This window comes from Canis lupus, chromosome 18, assembly GCF_011100685.1.
Source record: "Canis lupus familiaris isolate Mischka breed German Shepherd chromosome 18, alternate assembly UU_Cfam_GSD_1.0, whole genome shotgun sequence".
Lineage (NCBI taxonomy): Eukaryota > Metazoa > Chordata > Mammalia > Carnivora > Canidae > Canis > Canis lupus.
In genome coordinates, this window is record NC_049239.1 from 9,375,241 (window position 1) to 9,400,143 (window position 24,903).

The following is a 24,903-nucleotide window of genomic DNA, read 5'->3' on the forward strand; positions in this document are numbered from 1 at the left end:
AAAGAACTTGGGACTTTGGAGTCAGACAGATTTTGGTGTGAATGTCCAGTGAAGCACCTACTACATGACCTGGGTCAAATTACACAGCCACTCCAAGCCTCAACCTTCTAGTCTATAAAACAGAGATATTACTATCTCGTGGGATTTTCATATGGAACAAATGAGATTCTCTCTCTCTCTCTCTCTCTCTCTTTCTCTCTACACACACACACAGAGTCACCAGTTAACCAATTCCCATTCTGTTAGCTCAGAATCCTGGGCGTCCTCTATTCTAAAATGTTTTAAGTATTTGTTGCAAATTTACCTTCTCTCCTAAACTGAGAACTCTTTGGGGACGGACCGTGTATCTTATTATCTTTCAGTCATGAGGGTTCAGAAAGTTCTTGGCATAGAGTAGGTACTCAAAAGAATGTTCCATTCTGTCTCTGCTTTTCTAACTTGCACCGCGATCGGGTCACGAGGGCCCTCGTCTCCGTTTAAGAGAGGAAGCGAGAACAAGAGAAAGACAGCCCTGAAGTCCCAGGGTAGGTCCCCATGTTACCAGTGTGCACGTGCAAAACCTTTTTAACCACAAATGATGTTGCAATCCGAGGTCTGCTCTTTCTAGTGGCTGCTTGTCCTTGTTTTGTGCTTATTCTTTCCTAGGAAATAGCATCACGGTTCTCAGATATTGGGCCAAGCAGCGATGACCAGGAGAGAAGGCTTTTTTTATCCGATCTGAGATTTTGTTTTTTAATGGATGCACTCAGAGCACAGAGTTACAGTGTTCATGAAGCTAGATTAATATTACAAGATGGCCAATATAAATCTAGAAGGCATTTTTAGTGTGAATTGAAGAAGCAGGAGAGAAATGAGGATAGGATCTACTTCCTTGCTTCCTGGGAGCCGACCTGGAGCAGGACAGGGCCTTCCTCCTTCCATGTGACCCGACAGGTAGGTGGCTGGTGTCAGACAACTCTGGGTTTGGGCCGAGTGGAATGGCAGGTGGAGTGAGGTGGCCGTTACAGAGAAGCAGTGTCCTGATGGCACAGAGGAAGGGGGAGAAGTGATGGCAAGCAGAGTGAAGGACACTAACTGATGCAGGAAGTAGGGGACATTCGATGGCTAAGTGCAGGCTTCTACCAAGAATAAGGAGGTCAGAGGACCCTGAGTGGCTCAGGGGTTGAACGTCTGCCTTCACCTCAGGGCATGATCCCAGGGTCCTGGGATAGAGTCCTGCATTGGGCTCCCTGCAGGAGGCCTGCTTCTCCCTGTGCTTCTGTCTCTGCCTCTCTGTCTCTCAAGAATAAATAAATAAATAAATAAATAAATAAATAAATAAATAAATAAAATAAAGTCTTAAAAAAAAAAAAAGAAGCACGAGGGCAGAAGTCAGGAGAAATAGAAGCAGGCCGCCCCTGGAACCTTCCTTCCTCTGAAGTGCTGGGTTTGTCTTCCCCTCACTGAAACTGGCCTCAAAAATGGAGATGTTCCTTTGTAAACCATAGCTTTCTATTCTAACTCTGCAGGTTACAAATGGAGCTCTGGTTGGGGGTTGACAGATCTTTGAAAAGGGTCATGGATATTTTCGTCCCTTGATATTTACTATGTAATGCAAATTTTACATTTGGATAAAATATATAATGCAGATTCACAAGATTGATAGTTCATGATATGTAATCTGATGGATGAGGCCACCTTTAACTCTGATCACTAATTTTTTTTTAAGATTCTATTTATTTCTTTATTTGAGAGAGAAAGAGCATGCACGTGTGCGCACAAGCATGGGAGGGACAGAGGGAGAGGGAGACTCCCCACTGATCAAGGAGTCCCATATGGGGCTTGATCCGGGGACACTGAGATGATGACCTGAGCTGAAGGCAGACGCTCAACCGACTGAACCACCCAGGTGCCCCCTGATACTAATTTTGAACAATACTTTTCCTGGCTCATTCTCAAATAACTCAGTTCTCAAATTAGTCACTAAAAGACTCTGTGCCCTCAGATGACATACTCTCCCTCCCAAGGCCCTTCAAAATTGACCCCCTCCTCCTGTGACACTCCTACTCCCTATTCTAGCCACACAGGATTAGGTGTAGGTCCACAAACATCACTTTTTTTTTTTCTAGGTAGGCTCCATGTCCTACGTGGGACTTGAACTCAAGACCCTGAGATCAAGAGTCACATGCCCTACTGACTGAACCAGTCAGGCACCAGCCCGCAAACATCATCTTGATAGCCATAACTTGAAAGTCCCTCTGCTTCTTGTGTCTCTGGCATATTGAGTCTACCTTTAAGGCTATCCTCAAAGGTTTTCCTCTGTGACGCTCTCTCCAACTACTCTAATGATGCTTAGGGAGAGAGAATTTTCTCTCTGCTCTTGGTTCATTACTTATTCTCTATATAAGAGACTTCTTGATTCCAAATGATGAGCTAAAATGTTTAGATAATACAAATCTCTGAGGGATGGCACACAAGTCCTTTTTCTGGAAAAATATATCATTCATTGATTTAAATGACACAAAGTATGCTTAGTGTCAGGCTGTATGGTCCCCTACTTTACCAGGCTTAGGTAAACCTGAAAAAGGCCTAGCTCCACATCTTAAGGATATCACAGATTCATAGAAGATGAGTAAACAGGTGAGTACATGGAAAATTATCATATGATGAGGCAGGACTATAACAGAGAAAAGCAAAAGGTGCTAAATGATGATATGGAAGGAACAAGTCCCAAGGAGAGAGGCCAGGAAGAAAAGAGGTTCCTGAGCAGCAGTACCCTCAGGGTGAGGACAGTAGGGGCAGAGGGAGTAGCGGCCTGGCTGCAGTGGCTGAGTCCCCTTTTTCCTGCAAAACAGGTGGAAAGCACATACTTTGGGACTGGATGCTGTGCAGGTGAGCACAGCACAGGCAGTGAGAGGACAGAGATAATTACAGGGGAGAAAGATGGGGGCTTTGGGTCTTGTTCTGAAAGATTGAAAGCAGATGCCTCTATCCCATGTATACCTGGAGGCTGTAAGGTAGTGATGGGGAGAGGGAGACCTCTTAGGACTGTGATAAAACATATGAGAAATGATGGCCTAAAGAAGGCAGTGGAAGCAGGAGTGAAGAAGAGAGGGCAGATCCAATGGAGCTACCATCCACGTTCTCTCTAACTTAATGACAGATTGGATGTGGGGGCTAAGAGATACCTAGGCTTGTTTCTGACTAAAGTGCCTGCTCCTGCTGAGCCAGAAGAGGAGGGGCAAATTTAGGGGGTGAGAGAAGAAAAGATCTGAGTTTAGTTGAGACATGTTTAAGATCCTGTGGGGTGTCCAAGGAAGAATTTCCAGATGATGGAGGACTACATGTGTCTGGTATATAATAGAGACAATTCAACTAAAGATAAGAATGTTGGAAAAGCGAGTATGTACAAAGGTAGCTGAGTTCTATTTAGAAGCAAAAGAAGGATATATAGGGTGAGAAGTAATTCTTATTAGCCATGACTATGATGGAAATCTATTAATAGATATTAAAAAACCAGAACCCCAAACTTTGTCTTGCCATAGAATTCCCAAGTTCTACCCTTCACCCTCAAACGCCCATCACAAATTCCCCCAAGGAAATACAAACTCAGAGTCAAGAACTATGACCAGGTCAAAGCATATGCTTTACCACAGCACCTTCACCACTATGGAAAGTGGCCTGGTGTGTGAGGCTGGACCACCCATACTCTAATGCCAGAGATGGATAGGATACAAAGGATCTAGAACCTTTAAAATAGGCTGAGACGGCTGTTCAGTGCATTTGCCCTAAGATGAAACACAAGTCTCAGTCTTCTGTATGTGACCACTCCAATGTCAAGGGAAACTGTGTCAAAGGCAAAGTAGACTGAAGTAAACAAGAAGACAAAGTAGGTACCTTTCCCATGGTCTATGGTAGAAACCATCTTATCCAGGCATCGAAGAATTCTTGGGATAAGGTATTTCCCTAGTAGTAATGGCCCCCCAAATCCACATCACTCCCAGTTTCATGGGAGGAAGAGAAGGACTATATAAGGTAATAATCAAGAGATATATATATAGAGAGAGAGAGAATCCCCTGCACCTGGATCTAATAAATGTCACTGCCCTTAATCCCACTTAATCATCCTTCTTCCTTGGGGATGAAGTTAGGAGTTAGAAACTACTAAGACTTGCTGAGAGCTCCCCATTGAACCCAAAAGGCCAAGAACGGGACCCTGATAAATAACTCAATTTTAAGGACCAACAAAACAAGAAGAACTTTTAAGGAGGTACCTGAGAAGGGAGACTAAAAGGGCAGAAGGAAAACCAGAAGGGGGTGTGCACTTCCAGATGTCATGGGGGGATAGAATTCAGAAAGGGCAAGTGGTCGAGAGTGTGAAATATGATTTGATATGACTGAAGGGTCATGACGGCCGCAGTGGGAATGGTTTGCAGTGGAGAAGTGCAGGATCAGGAACCGTGGAGTGCAGGAATGCACACGACTGGCATACCCGCTAAGATCTGCACGGATTAGAGCATGAACTGAGAATTCTACTTGCACATGACAGCAAGCCAGCCGTCCTCAGAACTGGCTAATGGCCAAGTTATAACAGAATTCTCAGCTAAGGAAGAAGGTACCTCAATAACATGGTCTTTGCTTAGTTAGTGCCCAGATGGCTCCCTTGAGTTTCTGACCACCAGATGGTGAAGTATCACAAGTGTTCTACTTTCTGATGAGCTGTGAACCTATACATTCTCCTTTCCTGCTTACCAGTTGGACAAATGTGGGTTAGTATTTCTTTTGGAACTGTAGATGAATAAACTTTTTATCTTAAATTTCATTCTAAGCAAAGATGAGAAGATGAAAGAATGCCCCCACCTCCCCGGGTAGGACCTCAAATTTAACATGTCCAAAACTGAACTCACACACATACACGCAACAGCAGCGAAGAGGCAGAAAGATGGAGAAAGAACAAATTATGCCATCTGGTATTAGATTAAAATAAAACACCTATACTAAAATTATACTAATATGAATTTTGTTGGATGATTTGAATACTAGATTTGAGTCCTGGCTGTGCCACTTACCAGCTATGGATCTTTGGCAAATTACTTAAGTTCTTGGTCTCTGTTTCTTTTTTGGTAAAATGGGATGATAATAATGATACCTAACTCAGAATTTTAAGAATTTAAATATAAGGACACATATAGCATGGTTCATGGTACAAAGTTAGTGCTCAGTAAATGCTATCCACTATAATTATTATGGCACTTCAGAATTTGGCAGGGCTTCCAGTTGATCATTATGATTGTCAATAATAATGACAGCATATGTACTAGGTCAAGGTCATTTGCATTAATAGAACACACATACACATAGACACCTACACATATGCATTTACATATATGTAACAAGAAAGCTTCTCCAAAAAGGCAGTCTTCATATTATAAAGAGCTTCAATCTAAAAATATATTGATAAGAATGTTTTTTTGATCTTGGAAATGTTTTTCCCCCCTCACAGAAACAATGACTATAATAAAGTATTCGCAGAATTTTAGGACCCAAATTAACTTTTAAATGATGACACTTCTGAAAATATAATAAAATGAAGTGAAAACATTCAAGCTGCAAGGGAATTAGCAGATGCTGGGAATATATTGGTCCAAGATCTATTCTAGCTCCCTTCTAGTTAGCAAGAGATTGGAGAGTTAAAATTTGGGGGAAAAAAAAAAAAAACACAACAACTCCAAGACACTCTTGTAACTAGGGTTTCAGGCAAGACTTAGTTTCCACCAATCAGAGGAACTTACATGAAATTCTGATTTCAAATAGTGAGTCACATGGAGAGCGAAGCAGAGTGTAGAGCATCCCACTTTCTGCCAGAGATTGTGTTGTTCCCGAATTAGGCCCTTCCTGGCTTAGTAGCCACTGTTGCTTTCCTGGGGCAGCAGAGGAAGCAGAACTCTGGCAGCAATAGCTTCTTTATCATCAGTTTCCCTGCAGAGGTGGTGACAGGCTTCTAGGAGGACAGTTAAGGCTCTGCCATCAATTCTGTTACCTGCACTGGACTCCTCCCCGACCAAGAGAGACAAGCAGAGTAAGGAGAGCTTTGGACAAGAATCCAGTCATTGCTTAGGCAAATCAGACTTACTGAGATCCCTGCCTAAGAGTGATCTATGTGGATTATCATGGCAGTTCCTTCTTCCACTTCAGAGCCCATGGAAACGCAACAATATTCATAACACAACTTTTATAAAGAAACAACATGGGATTGGACAGGAAGGAGGAAAAGGCGGAAGGATAGAGGTACTTCAGAGGTAGAAAAGGAGCAGAAGCAGCTATGTGCATGTACTGATTGTCTGTAATGTAGTTAACTGAAAGAGAAGCACTCTCTCTACAGAAATACTCAAGAAGAATAGGTGATAGGGATTAAGAATACCCTTCATCATGATGAGCACTGAGTAATATATACACTTGGTGAATCATTGGGTCGTACACTTGAAACTGACATAACACTGTACGTTAACTATATTGGAATTGAAATAAAAAGCCAAAAAAAAAGAAAGACGCTTTTGAAAAGTCAAGATTTTTGGATTCCATCCTGAGGTAACCAAATCAAAACCTCTAAGGGGTGGCATCTAGGAATCTGGCAGTCATGATGGGGAGCAAGGTTTGAGAGCCAATGTAGCAAGTGTGCATACACGGAGATCAGATTTCAAATTTTTTGCTCCTATTGTTCATTCTCAGAGGTCATTTAGAACCTGAAGGGAGAATGCACACTCTCTTGGGCATAGGTTCCCTTTTAGCTTGTAGTTATGGATGTTAAGCTGGAGCAGGATTTGCTGCCAGACAAAATTTCTGCATTCAAGACACCAACACCCGTTGGGTGTGCCGGCCCCAGCCAGCAGGCCTGAAGCAGCTGGTCTCACCTGACAGGAACCACAAATATGAGAAGAATAATTAAATGGCAGAGTCTGATGACTGAATCATATCTGCCTCATCAGTGGTTCTAGACAAGTGCAGTGTAGATATTTTGTGCTAAAGGTTATTGAGAGAAGATCGTTGTCAAGTCCTTGGATTGGTTCTAGTCACTCAACTCAGCTGTGGTGAGCACCTTGCATTTGAATGAGCCCATTAAATAACATATTTAATATACAGTAAATCTGGAAATAAAATCACTCAACATAGTAAATGTTGATCACATAAAAATCCCAAATAGTCAGTAAACCACTATATTCGAATGAGCACAGGCCTCACGTGTGAGGATGTGAAAACCATCCTCAACTCCTTCACACAGTCTGAGGGCTGTCCTGCGAGCCAGCCCCGCAAAGGTGGTCTCACTTCGTGGTCTCACTTTTACCTCGATCTTCTTGTCTGCATGCCTTTCAGTCTTCACCAAAGTAGGAGCTGGATAACAGGCCTCCTCTTGTCAGCATTTAGAAATACCTCTATTTTTACCCTTTTTTTTTATAAGAACAAGGTGCCTACAAAGGAAAACTGAAAAAATAGAATAGGTTCCCCTATCACCTTCCTTCAACTTTCAATGTTGAAATCACTTGGTATTTTGAGCAAATATTGAGTGCATATGCCGATAGGAGAATTTCTGCTAGAACTATAAAAGGAAAGAGAAGAATTAAGCATTTTTAACCATTTATTAAGCATATCCTGAGGATCAAGCACTACAGCAGGGAAGTAGGTATTACTGTGCATGTGACACAGAAATGGAAGCTACGGGAAGATTAGCAACTTGCCATGGGATACACAAGAAGATGTAAAACCAGGATTTAGGCCCATGACTGTCTGGGCCCTTTCCCCATGAGCTCTGTCATTATTGTTTAAAAAAAAAAAAAAAAAGTTTACTTAGCACATTTCATTTAGAGATACAGATATCTAAATATACAGTTAACATGACTTGCAGATAAGCTCAGTTCTTTGCCGTATACTGGAAAAAGCACATATTCCCAGAAGGGAGCCGAAAATAGTTGCATCCCTCAGAGTCTCTCAGGAGGCAGGAAAAAGACATGGAGTCTGAGGAACTTCCCGTGGGGAGCAAAGGATGCCAGAAGGTGGACTGAGACATTTAGGAAAAGAAGTATTCTTTTGACCGCTAGGTGGTTGAACAGCGTAGGGCTATAGTTAAGAGCATGGGACATGGGTGCAGGGCCCACTGCAGGGGGCTCTAGCTTCCAGCCGGGAGACTTGGGGCACGCTGCTTCCCCTGTCCTTGGTTAAGAGGAAACAGAAATACGTACTTCACGGAGCATGAGGTTTCAATTATATAAAAATTGCGAGGTGCCTCGCACAGTGCCTGATGCTGAGCATCTGCTTACTAATTGAGGACTCCATACTAAGCGCTCAGGAAACAGGTTGCTCACCCACCCTTTATGCAAGGCCCCTTGACTCTGCTTCAGTAAATAAGGGCTGAAGTAGCCTCTGGTATGGGCTTGCAAATCCGCTGGCTCCCTACCTCCAGGAGGGCTACCCTGTGTTCATGGAGCTTGGGGAGACCCTCTCCACTGCCTGCGCCACAGTTTCTCTAGAGAGAAAACTGTCTTTGTCTACAAAAATACCCTGATGCTCGTTGCTTGGGGTGGAAAAGGGGAGATTCTGGGAGACATGGTGAACAAGAGGCAGGAAAGAAAACCTAGTTAAGGAAATGTAGAGGAATTTTGAATTGAGTGATGGCAAAGAGGAGGAGGAGGGGGAGGAGAGGGAGGGGAAGGGAGGAGGGAGGGGAAAGGGAAAGTGGAAGGGAGGAGGGAAAGAGAAGCGATGGAGTGGTGAGGGTTGGGGAGGAGGGAGCGGGAGGGAGGGCAGGGTTCCTCTCGCCCTCTTTTCCTTAGGTAGACTCCCTCTCCCTGTTGCTTCGTGCTCATTCGAAGAGGGTGGAAGGAAAACCGTAACCGGGAGTGAGAAGCCCCGGACCCGCTGTGCACATGAATGCAGTTAATTAAAAATTCCTGGTGGCAAAGTGACTTAACTTGGTTTAAGAACAAGGATGCTTAATATTCCATTTAAATGTTTTGCTGGGATATGTACCCTCCCCTGTGGCCTGCAGGTCTTCACGACAGAACAGTTCCTTGTGGGAGTGAACTGAGGATGAAGTGGGAGGGCAAGTCCAGGAAAAAGGACTGAGCTCCCCTCCAGGTCAAAGAGGAACACAGAGGAGAAGGCAGCTGACGGAGGTAGGATGCAGGGAGGTCAAGAGTTCCCGGGGAAACACTGCCCATGCAAATAGGTTGCAGGTTCAAGAGCCTGCCCCAATCTGGGGGATGGCATTGGAACCTTGCCCGAGATAGGAAATGGGTGCTAGAGACAATTTTATTTAGATCTCCAAGGACAGGGCAACCTCAGAGAAGAGGGTGACCTCAGCTACCATCTGAGTTATGTTAGCATTTCCAGATCGGGGGGAAAAGATAAGACTGCCCTGTGATAAGTGGGATGGTAGGAAGCAGTCATTTTCAAAGCTTGTTTGTATTTCACAGAGAGACTCTTCAAAGGAAATATTACTTGGAAGTCCATTGTGAAAACAGATAAAAGAATATCTGCTCAGCTTCGTGTGTGTGCACATGTGGTGTGTGTGTGTGTGTGTGTGTGCCTGAGAGAGAGAGAGAGAGAGAGAGAGAGAGGAGCAGGAGGAGGGACAGAGCCCTGTCCACCTGCTTCTTCCCCTGGCCAAATTCTTGTCTCCCTCAGCGCAGCTCTTCTTGTGCCTGGGGGCTCCCCATCACAGTTTTAAAGCCCCAGGTAAGAGTGCATCTGGCTTTTTTTTCAGAGCTGGAGCACATCAAGGGGCGCCTAGCTGGCTCAAGTCCATTGAGCATGCGCTTCTTGATCTCAGGGTCATGAGTTTGAGCCTCACAGTGGGCGAAGAGTTGACTTAAAAAACAGAGAAATAAGAGATAAGGAAATACACAAGATGGAGCACATCATTTAAATGCACCCAGTCTCCAATCAGATTGCCTTTACTCACTGGGTGAGTCTAGGCCAATCACCTGAATGTTTTTGTGCTCTGCATATAGGTCATGGGTGGAAAAAAGACCTCACAGGATTATTGTAATGACTGCATCAAAGTTCCATGGAAAGCATTGTGAAACGTCTTAGCACACAGTAAATAATGCAACTAGTATTGTTACTTTCATATGCTTCCTTGGCAGTGAAAGTATATGTAGATATTAGATTATCAAATTGTTTCCAGGTGGGCAGCTACCCCAAGAGGTCTTGGCGGAGAGTGAAAGGAGGATGGGCCACAGAAGAAGGAATCCACTGGAGAGACATGTCAAGGTGAGGGGCTCTGGGGGCAGCCTCAGACCGAGTAGAGAGTGAGGGGGGCATCCAGGGGAAGGAAGGTTCTCCATCCCAGAGGAGCAACCACCATCACCACTCCAAGTCAGACGGTGTCTGACTTAATGCACACAAGAAAGTTACTCCACTCCTTGGGGAACTCAAATCCATTTGATTGATTTCCCTCAAATCACACGCTGACTCTTTTTAGGATTTCGGTCCCAGGACCTTTAATTATCATCAGCAGACATAGAGTGACTGTAACATCAAAACCCAATGTCAAGAAGGACACGGCATCCTGAGCAGGAGGCAGAGCAAGATACTAGTAAGAGAGAAATCCTCACAATTCTACTGCCCCAGCTGTATTCTAAAAGGAGAAGCATTATCAGGAATCTAAAAGTTCCTTACAGAACATTGTTTTCTCCTCTGCCACCCTGCAAAACTCTTGATTACACACTGGAATATGTGTGTGTGTGTTCCCAAAACTTAAAAGACACATATTATCAGAGTAAATGATCTCCGAACAAAGTCCAAAAGCTGAAATAGTGCATATTTTCTCCAAAAAAAAAAATTCTTGGAATTGTATTGCTTTTAATAAAATTTATTAACTTAATCATTTTCTATAAAAGGAGATGTTAAAAAGTAGAGGGAGTATAAAAATGATTTGTAGAGGCTCATAAAGCAATAAATTGTACTTTGTAGAGTGGAGGAGATGAGAGAGAAACTCAGCTCTCTCATATGTACAGTAGCCACGTGAAATCCATGGAGGAGTCCTGTTCTGCACAATCCACACTGTTCTGTGGCAACCTGGGCAATTTCGTTTTGTGGGGTATGCAACCAGGGACAAAGTTTGGAATCCTGGGGTGGACTGAAATAGAGTAGCATGGCTGACGCATTTTTGGAAAGAAGAATAAGAAAGTAGTTTCTAAGACTTGGGAAAAGATTCACAGTAAGACTCAGGAGTCCCTGGCATGGGAAAGCGGGCAAATGGAGAAAGAGAGTTAAAAGCCTGAAGGATAATGAAGTGTAGCCTTCCCTTGTGGAACCAAGGAGTGGTTCCATATGTCTTTATTGGCAGGGAGACTTCTAGAAAATCCTGTTATCAAGCATCAGAGAGTTTGGACAGAGATCAAATGAATTGCCCAAGGTCACACGCTGTGTCAGGGCAGACCCGGAGTTAGAACTCATACCCCTGAATTTCTAGTCTATTGCTTGGCTCCTTAAACCACAAATGCTTGTCAAGGAAGAAGTCTCCCCAGAGCTGAGGCAACACAGCTGGAGAGCATTAACCCCAAAGTTTAAAACAGACAGGATTTCACTGGATCACAAATCTATAACCTGTTTCAATGGATACACAGGGAAAGCAGTAAGCAAAGGAGGGCTGAGCAGGGATAGCCCAGGAAACGAGGAGGTTAAATTAGGTGATCAGATCACCCCACCCAACAAACCATCACCCTCAACACACACACACACACACACACACACACACACACACACACACAGAAATGTTATTGGCTGGTAAATTAATACTGGTCTGCAAGAAGAATCATTGTTTTAGAATAAGTCGTTGGTGTGTGTGTGTGTGTGTGTGTGTGTGTGTATGTGTGTGTGTGTGTTTTCCTTAAACCTAGGAAAGAGACTCCTATTAGATCAGTAATTAGATATGGTTAATTACGAACAAAACAAAGCGAAACAAAACATGAGGGCAGTTAAGTCTGAGATCATTAGGAAAAAATGCCTTCTATCTTCTGAGTGATCTCGTACTCCTGAGTCTGCAACCTTTCTTGGCCATTAATTCCATTGAGAACTTGATTAAAGCTGTGGTCCTCTCCTGGGAAATTGCTTATGGGCCCATACAACGAAATTTAGTATTAAAATTTCAGGTGTTCAAAGATTCCAGAAGTCAAAGGACCCTCTGTGAGAGAAATCCTGTTGTAAGAGGCTCTGCAATGCTCAGAGGAAGGAAGGTGGGAATAGTCTTGATAGGTCCACAGGTTCTAAAAGCCTATCCAAAGGCCAGCGGCCCCATGACCACATAAGATATTTGTTAAAAATATAGACAGACATCTGAATATCTTCCAGATCTTAATGTATCTAAATTTGCAGGTCTATAAAGGTGGAGCAGGTACCAAGAAACCAGTATTTTAACAAATGTCCCAGATGATTCAGATACACAGTCGGATCTGGGAACCACTGCTTTGGACAGCTGCTTAGAGATGGCTGTTAACTACCTGGATACTGAATGTGATAAAGGTAAACAGAAGTTGGGAGAGGAAGAGGTAAGAATAGTGATCATATTTTCCAATCCTGATTAGGGACCAATGATCTAACAATGGTGAAAATATTTGACATCTGGCCCAATCTAGGAAATCTGGGACATATGGTCATTGTGATATAAGATGAAAAATGTCTGAAAAATCACTGCTTTAAAGATAAGATGACCAGATGGTCTACATTAAGATGGAAAGTTCCATCATTTCATTTCACATCCTGCATCTCTGATTTTTCCTTGCTTGTTACCTTCTCCTCAAGCTATTGAAACACTCTTCTTCCTTTTATCTCCAAATTTCTCCAACTGCTCCATATGTTAGGAAACCTCCCTCACAACCCCTTCTAAACAGCCTCAAGGCTGGCTCACAGGCCAAGACCAGCCTCCCCTGTTCTTTGCTGGGTAGGCAAAGGCCCCTAGTCCCTTCTCTTTAGGTATCTATTTTCACCCACTCCACCCTTGAGCCTCTGTCCTCTCAAACTACAAGCAAGAAAGCAAACTGCAGCCTAGCATCTCCAGCTGACACTAAGAGTATCCACACTCACCAATTTTTATCACTGATCCTTACAAGGAGAAAGATAGGGAAAAAATAACAACAACAAAGTAACAAACATGGAAAAGCTCCCTGTTCACAGCGTTCTTTCTATTACAATAGGGAGAAAGCATCAAGGCTATAATTGCCAACTTCTTTGTGTATCTTCGATTTCTTGCTTCCCATTTATTTCCCAAACTACTATGATAATAAACAGAATAACAAAAATGTATAGAATATGTATTATATATATAAATAAATAAATATATTAAAAATGTCTTAGAAGATAGGATGAACAAAAACACATGATAAATTGTTGGTGCTTACTTCTAGAACTGTTTTACTGTTTCAGAATAGCAAAAGGAAACAGACTGCAAAATACAAAACACACTCCTCACTCTATTTACCATAGTGGTTTGCCATATGATGTATACTGAAAATAGATGCTGAATTAAATCAAAAAAGTTTAAAGACCGATAAGAGAAAGAGCTCACCGAGACTATGTCCACCTAAAAATACAAATTTCTCCCAGTATTTTGCAATCTTGCTTCTCTTGCTACTTAGCTAACACTAAGGCAGCCCTGTAAATTAATACCAATTATCTATTTGTCTTTGAAATTATTATTTCTGTCATTAACATCATTAGTACAGCCATTAATTAAGTTTCATGCCATCTCAGTTATCTCGTGTAAATTTTTCCAAAATTTCGTGAAGTAGATACCAGCTTCCCACACTCTACAGAGATGGAAAATGAGGCTCAGAGAGGTCAAATACCTTGAACAAAGTCACATAAGTTGAGCTCGTCAAACCAGGGTTGCACTGGTAAATGTTTACCAACCAGCTCTTTGGGGTCAGGGAAGAGTTCTGATTTGTAATATTTGCCGGTTCCCATGGTATAAATACTCCCAGCAAGGAATTTCAAGCTGCCAAGGAGATGTCACGGAGCACAGAGTTGGGAAGGGATGGGCACAGTGACATCTTAGCTATGGCCATGGCTCCCGCACACCATGGCTTGAATCCTGGCCAGCCTTATTCAGAGAGTGGTATATTCACTCACTGCACCATTCCTGTGATCATATGAGTATGGGAATTGGACACTGGCCACGTCTCTATCCTGAGAGTACCAAACAATTTGTAGAAGTCAGATTCTTTTTTCATTCATTGAATAGTAAAATATAGAGGAAGGGCTTCAAATTATCCCATTGTTAGTGTGTAAACTTACAATCAAAAGTACAAACTCTTTGTGAACAACTCTGAAAGCTGAATTGGAAGTAACATAGCAAGAAAAAAAATCATATAAAGTGTGACAAGTCTACTAATAAGAAATACCATCATTCTTTTGACATGGAACCTCCCTTCTTCATTTAAGACTTCCTTTTTTTTTTTTCCAAAACCAAATGTTTTAATCCAATAAATAAAAGTCATTCTACCTAGACCTCAACTTCAGCATCAAGGTTTTCCTCTTGTTTTCTTTCATCTGTACCCCACATTGGCTAAAATCATTCAGATGTCTTTAACTTGTTACTCTCCAAAATACTCTAATGTTCAGCTTTTAGGACAAAAGTTACACATCAAGCTAGTGTCTGCAATACCTGCAACTCATGACTATGAATGAAAGGGAAGGGAGAAAAGCATCTCTCCATTCTGAAAGATGAGCCTATGGTGTCCATATGTGCTGATGCCCAAGGAGAAGAGAGCTAGTTGGAGATAAAGGCAGGTCTCCAACATTGACCTTAAACCAATCATTAGCCTGGTGATACATCACAAATAAACCTGATGGAAAGGAATTTTTTTTTAAGATTTTATTTATTTATTCATGAGAGACAGAGAGAGAGAGAGAGGTAGAGACACAGGCAGAGGGAGAAGCAGGCTCCATGCAGGAAGCCTGATGTGAGACTTGATCCCGAGACTCCAGGACCATGCCCTGGGCCAAAGGCAGGTGCTAAACTGCTGAGCCACTCAGAGATCCCCCCTGGGAAAGGAATTTTAAAAATGCTTTGCCTGGCTGACAAAATCTGAAATAAGAGGTAAGAATTACTTCATCTTGATCGTAGAAATAAAATAAATCTTTCTTATCAGACTCTAAAACCTATGTCATAAAAATATGTTCTCATATCCATCAAACATTTCAAAACAGGGGATGCCTGGGTGGCTCAGCTGTTGAGCGTCTGCCTTCGGCTCAGAGCGTGATCCCAGGATCCAGGATCAAGTCCCACATCAGGCTCCCGTAAGGAGCCTGCTTCTCCCTCTGCCTATGTCTCTGCTTCTCTCTCTGTGTCTCTCATGAATAAATAAATAAATCTTAAAAGAAATTCAAAACGGAAGTCATGAATTGGAACCCGATGGAAAGGTCATTTATCTCTAATGTGTAAGAACCAGTCAACACAAAAACAATAAATAATAGAAGTGTCAAAATGATTTGCTTCATCTAGGTTTTGATACAAAATGTTTTACTATAAATGAAGAAAAATGAATAGATGAATATCATTTCATATCACATGAAATACAGAATATATTTTTCAACTATTTGTCAGGGAACTTGGTTAACTTTCATTATGGATATACTGGCCTACTCTAGGATGGACAAAAAAAAGATACTAAATATTAAAGAGTTAATAGAGAAGGCAGAAGCAATCATGACTAATAATTTAGTAGATTCAATAATTTAATAAAAAACAGTTCTATTAAAATGAGAATACAAGAGGCCTGGCACTATCTCTGATGTATGGGTTTCTATAGAAGCAGGCATGCTCGTAGGCCTTTATAAATAAGAGAATTTCATCCCTTAAAAGATATGTGGGAGGCATCCCAAAAAGCTACCTAACCAATGTGGGATTCCCATGGTATTCCTGCCCAGTGTGGGAGAGGTGGTGGAGGTAGCAGGGCTTCCAGGGGGTGGGGCGCGGGGGTCCACCTCCACCGAAACACCACCACAGAGAGAAAACCAGCCAGCCCTGGGACACAGCCTAGTGTTGGACAGCTCCACTTATGAGGGTGTCCATCTTTTGCTCAGTGAAAATGTCTGAGTTCAGACCACTGATCGTAATTATGCCTCCCAGAAGACAGAAGCACAACAACAAGAAAGCACGAGAGAGTTAGAAACACAAAAATTGGACTTCAATTCTGATGTCATCACCGTTAGCGGGTTGAGATCAAATCATTTAGACTCCAAAACCTCAGTGTCTCCATCTGCAAAACAGTGATAAAAACAGCTACCTAGAAAGACTATGAAGATCCAATGATATAATAACATGAAGTGCTTTATAAACCCTAAGTCACTACACAATTAATTGATGACGTGAACTCAACAATTACTTCTGTTCCCGACTATTTGATAATCCCTAAATTATTTTAAAATAGCTACCAAATGCCACCAAATGGTTTTTTTTGTTTTGTTTTGTTTTTGTTTTTGTTTTGTTTTGTATTTTTGGAGGGGAGGGGAAGAAAGGGGAGGGTTTCAAAACAGAATGAATCAAGACATGTTACTAAGCTAGCTGTCTCTGCCTAAGTGTTCCAGTTTATTAATGGTAACAAAATCATTTGGTCACGTGCAATTCTGAGAGAGCAGCATGGCTACCACTTCAACGATGCACATGGTCACAGCAGAGGTCTGGCTAGATTCTGACATATTTTGGCAGGAAAGCTAAAGAATTTCCTGTTGGATTGGATGCAGAGTGCAAGAGAAAGAGTCAAGTGTGGTTTCAGGATTTTTTGGCCTGAGCAACTTGAAGCATGGAGCCACCACAAGCAGAGAGGAAGAAAACTGTGGGCAGAGCAGGTCTAGAGGGAAGATCAATTAAATTTGAGATGTTTATTAGACATCTAAGAGGAGATGTCAAGTAGTACTCTGAGTAGGAATAAAAAGACTAAAAGGAAAGACATCATTGGTATATAATGTTGAAAGCAATTCAAGAGTTCTTTGAAAATACTTCTTGGGATGTTAGCTTTGCAACAGGCCTAGAAAACAATTGGTCAAAATTAGAACATGGAAATCAGTGGAAATCTCCAAGAATGGCTTCTAGAAAAATAATTAAATGGATTACAAGAAATATACAATGTGATTACAGAGCAAAGGTATAATAAAGTAGAAATATATTTTTTGTCTTGAGTATATACAAGGCAACTAAAAACAGGAAGAAAAATATTTGAGATAATCTGATGGAATACTTATGAAAAATCTGAAGTAAGACATGATTTTCAAAACTTGGTAAACTGTAAGAAATAAGAATTTACTTTTTTTTTTTTTTTTAGTAGCACAGGGGGCATGTCACTGAAACCATCAAGAAAGCACAGACATTGTTTTCTATTGGAAATATGTATGTGGTTATTGGTTTTTCAATATTTAGAATCAACTTATAGACAATGATCTGAAGAAAAAATCTCTGAGATGTTTTGATTTAAATCTTCTCAGATTTGGAAATTTAACTCTAATACCACTAGGGGTTATTTTTATACATGGTATCCTTAGTAAGGATCTACAGTGACTTGTTTTAAGTAATTAAGTTTCTTTTTTTCCTTGAAAAGGTCAGTATTAGTTGACTATTATTTCTTCCCTAGTATTATTATTAAATAATAATTTTTTAAAAAGAAATTCAACCAGTTAAATTTATATCAGAATTTTACTGGACATCTGAGCTCTTCTACTGTGAGAATCAAAACTTCTTCTTTTAAAAATATGTCAAAAGCACACATTTCATGGGCAAACTTCAGATAGCATGAAAGCATAAAGCTTCAAGCCCAACAGAAACCTTGGAGGAGATCTTATTCAAAGCCTCGGACTAGATGGCCTCCCAATGCTTTCATCTACCCTTGATCATCCAAGAGCATTCATTAAGTCCCTGTATGACAAAGGTGTTCTGTTAGACATTAAAATGGTGCTCATCCATCTTTTAAAGACATAACCCCAGTCTTTAGGAATGAGCTCTTCAAAACAGTAGGATGTTTTTTTTTTTTCTCAAACATTAAGCAAGAAGTAAAACAAAGGTGAAAAATAAAGTAGTAGTTAACAAAAAAGACATAATATTCATTTGCTTTGTAGCATGGCATGAAGAACAATCTTAACTATTCCTGACCTTGAATCCACTAAAGATATCCTTTTCATATTTGAACTGCAAACTTTATTGAATATCTCATGCATTTATCTGAAAATGGAAAAACCTAGACTTTGCCATGACAACCAACATTAAACAAAGAAAGATATCCTGATAAATATGCTGTCCCCAAGCCCACAACCATTTGGAATGGAATACCTCTTAAGGTTTAAGCTGTCCTCGGGGTGCAAGATAGAAAAGGGGATCACACCCCACTTCGACGTAAGACCCTTGCTCGGGGACCCTAAAGACCCTTAGCCCACTGCCACCTTCACAATCTTCCCCTTTCCCACTAATCCCACAGTTACAGAGTCCACCACACGCTTGAAATGGACTACTTATTCCCCAAATACTTTTCACTTTCTCTGAAGACAACTGCGTTTGTCCTATTCCATCATTTACTAGCTCTTGGATCTTGCACAAATCATCTGATCTTGAGCCCTGATTTTCTCAAAACGAATTTCTCATAACTAGTTCTCAGGTTTCTTTGAAGAATAAGGAAGATCGTACATATAAATCTGCAAACGTATTGTGTAGTGTCTGGTACATAGTAGGCATTCAGTAAATAGTAGGCATTCACTTTGCAGTTATGTATTTATTATATTTTTGACATTTTAATAGTCATCCTGAAATAAAAAATATACAAAAGAGGCCTTGGAGGGAAAGGTAACTGTTCCTGTTTCCAAAAGTTAATTAAGTGCTAATGATATATCAAACATTTTAAATGGTGGATAACTTTCAAGACTTAGAGCAGACTGGGGATCCCTGGGTGGCGCAGCAGTTTGGGCCTGCCTTTGGCCCAGGGCGCGATCCTGGAGACCCAGGATCGAGTCCCACGTCGGGCTCCCGGTGCATGGAGCCTGCTTCTCCCTCTGCCTGTGTCTCTGCCTCTCTCTCTCTCTCTCTGTGACTATCATAAATAAATAAAAAAATTAAAAAAAAAAAAGACTTAGAGCAGACTGACTCTTCTTAGAGCAATAACAATCTGCTTTACTTTCTGCGCAGAAAAGAGGGCTCATGGCTTCATGTTTGAAAGGGTGTCATATACAATGAATAGGAGAAAGCCAATGCAAGGAGACTTAATTTTGAAAATAAGGCTTGTACTTGGTCTTTTTTTTTTTTAAAGATTTTATTTATTTATTCATGAGAGACACACAGAAGGGCAGAGACACAGGCAGAGGGAGAAGCAGGCTCCATGCAGGGAGTGGGACTCGACATGGGACTCGATCTCAGGATCCTGGGATCATGCCCTGAGCCAAATGCAGACGCTCAACTGCTGAGCCACTCAGGCGTCCCATACTTGGTCTTCTTATTATATACAGCAAACTGAATATTGTTTGCCTTTGCTCCCAAAGGACATTTGTATGTTCCCTGACAATCTAGGAACCACAGAGTACTGCAGAGCCCATATGTCCACGCTCTAAGGAACCGAAGAGGTTCTGTGTTCTGTGTACCTCTCCCGTGAACAGATGGGAAGCCAAAGCATAGGATGAAGTTCATGCCACAAACATGTGTCAGGTGGCTACTCTGTATCAGATCCAGTGCCTGTTGGGATCTGAACTTAACGAAATCACCAAGACCTTTGAATTTTCTGACATATTATCTTCTTATTTTCATGACAGCAAAAAATTTAATTTCTTTCCACCTAAGAATTAAAGGTTGTGAATTAAAATATTGCAATAGATCATCCCATTTACTGTCCTGGGATTGGGGGATTCAGGAAAAAAAATGGTTTTCTGGGTCCCTGGGGGTGTTCCAGAAATATTTTTGTTTCAATCGCTATTATAAAAAATTATCAGTGGTTTGTTAATCTGTATTGTACGGTCTTGCATACATAGAAGAAGAACAAAGAGGAAGAGAAGGAAGAGGAAGAAGAAATGCAAGAACATCTTTGATGGTTGAGGGGCTTGCAGTACCCCAGGTGTCTCTCAATGTTCTGTCTGCAGATAGAATACGAATCCTGTTAGATTCAATTTCTGGTGGCTTCAGGATTTGTTAGAGAATTAGAGTGTGTTTTTAAATTAATTATGTTTTTCTTTTCTGTCATTTTCCTCTTTTTATTAAGTTCAATATTGGGGAAAACACTCTAGTAACTTCTGAATTCAAGATTATCATATTTTTAATAAGCTGTGGTATGGCATTTATTTGAACCCTAAAAAATAATAGCACAAGTACCATTAAGTTCTGGAATCTTTCTCTAACTATGTCCACCTATAAAAATGACCACCCTATAAATTAGCATTTCTCAGAGCATGGTCCTCAAACACCAGCTCTAAGATGCTGCAAGAAACAAAGATGCCACAGCAAAATAAACACATGATAGTCTCCTCCTAGCAATGGAGGAGTACACTGGGCTAGCAAGGAGCTCAGCAGAGAAGAAGCCTAGTTGTGCTACACAAGCCAGTGTGTCCCAAACTAATGTGAAGCAGTACACGCTTTTAGCAGAGCATCTATTAATATTCTCTGAACTGCCATTGTAAACAGACTGGGGAAGTAGGCTGTAGCCACACGGGAACGTGTTGTCGTCTTGAATGCAGAACTCAACAAAATTAAAAGAAAGCAAGAAAAATGAAGCAACATCCCTCAAAGTCAACTGGATAATGGAGTGGGTTTTGAAACAAACACTGCCTTGGGTTTGTTTATGCTTTTTTATTTATCAGTTTCCCCCCTCCCAGAACTATTCCCTGTAGGAAACAGTAGGCTTTCAGAGAGCAAGGACTGGAAAAAAAAAAAAATCTTAAGCGTATGAATTAGCATAGATAAGACATCCAAAATCCAACAGAAACAAATTAAAAATTAATAAAAATCAAAAGTATAAGCCACAGCACCCATGACTGTTATCTAGAAATGCTGGGTGTATGGTAAGACTGGGAGGTAACAACAAATGTGCATGCTGACTGCTGCAGGAAGGTTGTACCACTTAGCTTCTTGTCCAAGACTAAAGGAATCAAAGATGTGGAAGAAAGTCATTGTATATGCTCTTAGTCTCATCCTCCTATCTTAGGTCTGGAAAGTAGTCATAACCGAGGCCAAGTGAATTTTGACTCCCCATATAACCAGAGAATAAATTGTCTAAACACAGTTTCTAAGTGCCCATAATCAATGTAGCAATTTGGATCATTCTGGCATTTTCCAGCCAGTGCCCCACTAGCCCCTCCAGCTGTGTAAGCAGCTCATCCTGTTCCTCCTCAAGCCCTCTTCGTTACAGCCCACTCTCTGGCTTGCAGTCTAAGACAGTATTCATTGAATCGGGCTCCTGGGATTTTATCTGTGACTTGAAAATTCAAAGTCTACTTGTGAAATGCAAATGTAAGTTTATTTTGAATACCCATAATACTCTTATTCGAATACTACCATATTTTATGACCTACCATAAGAGCTTTAGACAGGTTTTTCTCATTTAATCTTCACAGCAAGCCCCTGAGAGAATAATTATCCCCACTGTAGAGATAAGAAACCCAAGGCAATGAGAGTTTAGGTAAATTTCCCAAGGTGGCACAGCTATCAAGGGATGGAGATGATCTTTCCATCTAGACAGGCGGACTCTAGATCTCGTCCTCTCACTCCTCATACACTACTGCTTCTCATTAGTAAAATAAAAGCTTCAGTTCTGATTGGCTATCAGTGCAAGTAAAAACAAAAGTAGAATTCATAGAAGTATGATTTTTCTTGCTTGTGTGGTAGGTGAGCTTGGGCTCTGGAGCCTGACGGCCTCAGTTCAGAGCCCACTCTGCATCTAACCAGCTGTGTGCCTGTGAGCAAGTATCTCACCCCAGAGTTCCCATCTGTTACATACGGATGACAGCTAGCATTTATTGAGCATTTACTCTATGCCATGCATTCCAAACACATTGCATACATTAACATACTTAATTCTGTAAAGTAGGTAGTTATTATCTTTAATGACAATAGAAGTTCTAAGTAAGAGTCGGATTAAATGTTTTAATGCTGGTAAAGAACTTGGAACAATGCCTGACAAAGCGTATTGGTAAATGCTAGTTATCAGACGTATGATACACATATGCTTAGACATCGTAACACATCAGTATGATCTTAATCATCATCCAAATGGCATCACAGAGATGCTGCTACAAATCTGGGGCATATTGTTTTTAAAAGGGGGAGGGGTAATCTAGGTTTCTAACAATGCTTTAATGCAATGTGAATGTATAAAATATTAACAATAATAAATGACTAAGGAGGCAGCTCCGTGATAGTGGTTTAAAAGTAGCATCTCTGCACACAGGCTGCCCAGATCAGAAAATGAGCTTTACTATTTAATAGCTGTGTGACCTTGGGCAAGTGGCTTACCCTGTCTGTGCCTTAGTTTTCTCACCTGTAAAATAAAGATAATGATAATGCTTGCCTTCTAGGATTGTGATATTTAAGTGAGATAATCTATGCAATGTACTTAGAGAAAAGCTGGGCAGATAGTAAAAAAAAAAAAAAAAAAAGCTATAGTAGTAGTAATGCAATTCTACTATATAACTCAGTATATCTTGTAATTTTGTTTCCTTCCCAGAAGTGCAGCCCCAAGAAAAACAAAACAACGGAGCACATGTGATGTAGGGATAGCATCTGATCGAAAAGAAAACCAGCGCTCCACACAAAGGCCCAAGAACTCTTATTTCCTAAAGTTTGTTATAAGGACACCTAGGGTGTTTGAGTCCTCTTGCGATCATCTCACCATGGGCAACCTTACATGGAAAATTTCCTAAGTCATTCCTGACCCTCATGATGCAATATGGGCACCCAAACAGCACTCTAAGGAAGACTGAATTTACTGATGCTAACTTGTTTTCCTTGAACAGGAGAATGTTTATAGCTTCACGACCTTTTCATTTTTCTGTGTTGGAAAAGGAATTACACCTCAAAGCATATCTTCGTTCTGGAGTTTTATTACTAAATCTGATGTATCCTGACTATAAAAATGTATGAGCCAGGAATGTACAGCAAGGATACATGAAAGTGCCCGCTTGTACTATTAATACTGGGAAGTCAAGCCTCGCGCTCCTAGAACCAACCGTGCTCAGGAAAAACGTCTGAAATGATTGTCCTTTCCCAAAGTCAACTTCCTTCTCCAGCTTCTCCAGCCTCCCCAGCCTCCCCTGCCTCCCCTGCCGCCCCTGCCGCCCCTGCCGCCCCAGCCTAGATTCTAGATTAGAGGAGGAGTGTCGATTCAGATGGAAATGCTTACATGCACTCAGTGGCCTTGAGAATTACCATGATTAATCTTAAACTGACATGGGCAACATGGAGGTTGATGGTCGGAATTTGAAGTTATAAGCACAAATAAAGCTCCTTGGCGCAAAGCGGAACCACATATAATAAGCTGCTAAAAATCAGGATTATTGTTCAAACCAGCACTCTGATCCCAAGGGAAATCCAGAATCACAGGGATTTTCTGGTCTCTTCTAAGAATGCCCCATTTCCAAACACTCAGTTTGGGATTTGCATTTTCCAAAAGGGAGCAGAAGAGATGTAAGTTGATCCATTTTTCTTTTTAAGACGGGTAATGTCTGGCCCATTTGGGAACTAGATATCTTCTAACAAAAGGTTTAACTAGATTTCTTTTTTCTTATGCATGCATGTATCTATCTATTTATTATGTTAACACTCCTCCTACTCAACAAAGCTTATGAGTTAACTAATAAAAAAACAAATTCTAAAAATGAGGGCCAAGAAAAATAAGACCCAAGCTGAAGTATCACAGGTGAATATAATCGGTCACAGATTCACTTTTTTAGCCTCCTGATGGTCAAAGCAAATAAAGGAAAGGTCTCTAAGAATGGAGTTAAAGGGACTGAAGATATGCAACCACATTAAAATGATTACTTCAAAATTTACAGGTTGGACTATTTCAATGAATGTATGTGTACTAAAGTCTCACACAGATGCATGCTGGGAAAATGTTTCCTTCCACGTGTCTCTTTGAGATCAATATTCTGCAGCCTTTCCCAAAGAAAGACCTCTAGACTCTAGAAGGAGAGTCTCTACAAACAGTTGAATTTCAGTTTTTAAAATATGATCAATGTTCCTATTTTAATCCAAGGAAATGATTATCACCAAGTAACAGCCCTTATATTGCCAATAATGCATTCTTGTTTTGCTAAAAATAAAACAAAAGCTGAATAAAACAAAAATCTTCCCAGTTTTGAAATGTGGACTCACTAAGAATTTAGAAAGAGATCAGTTCTCCTCCACTGGTCCAATGTACTATGCATGGCAAAAGATCAGTAAATGTGCTGGATCAAATTAGCCCTAATTTCTCAAGTATTGGGTATATAATCATAAGCCATGGTTATTATTCTTATATTTTTTACTAAGGGTCTTAAATGCCATTTTAGAAGGATTCATATATAAATAAAATAAAGTTTATAAAAGAGTAAAATAATAATAGTACGTATATTATAAGGAAGAAGGGAAAGAATTTAACATGCAGTGAGAAACTACCCCATATATATCACCCTGGTCTCTGGTACTTACATATATTATCTAATTTGATCTCCACAATAATCCTATTAAGTAGACACTACCATTATCACTGTTTTACAAATAAGATATCAAGGCTCAAAGAGATTCAAAAATTCACTCAAGATCACAGAGCCAGCAAGAATACTTTCCCCATATATGTGTGGTTGGGAAGCCCATGTTATTCCTAACATACATCAGAACAACTCTCTCATAGGAGGACACATGATAGTAGGCCCATTTGCTAAGTGTGGAAACTGAAAAATCAAAAAGTCAAACTTTCTTTCTAGTGTATG

At 40.8% G+C, this 24,903-nt stretch overlaps 1 protein-coding gene and 1 long non-coding RNA gene across 3 annotated transcripts in view; one reads left to right on the forward strand and one right to left on the reverse strand.

Moving 5' to 3' along the window:
- The window catches only part of SUGCT (succinyl-CoA:glutarate-CoA transferase), a 714,309-nt gene that overhangs the window by 212,746 nt on the left and 476,660 nt on the right, over positions 1-24,903 (reverse strand). The gene's annotated exons all lie outside the window — the stretch shown is intronic.
- Positions 472-24,457, forward strand: LOC111090873. The gene is made up of 5 exons (XR_005373116.1): positions 472-933; positions 9,020-9,146; positions 10,160-10,245; positions 12,352-12,524; positions 22,659-24,457. It is a non-coding gene; the product is annotated as an uncharacterized LOC111090873 (long non-coding RNA).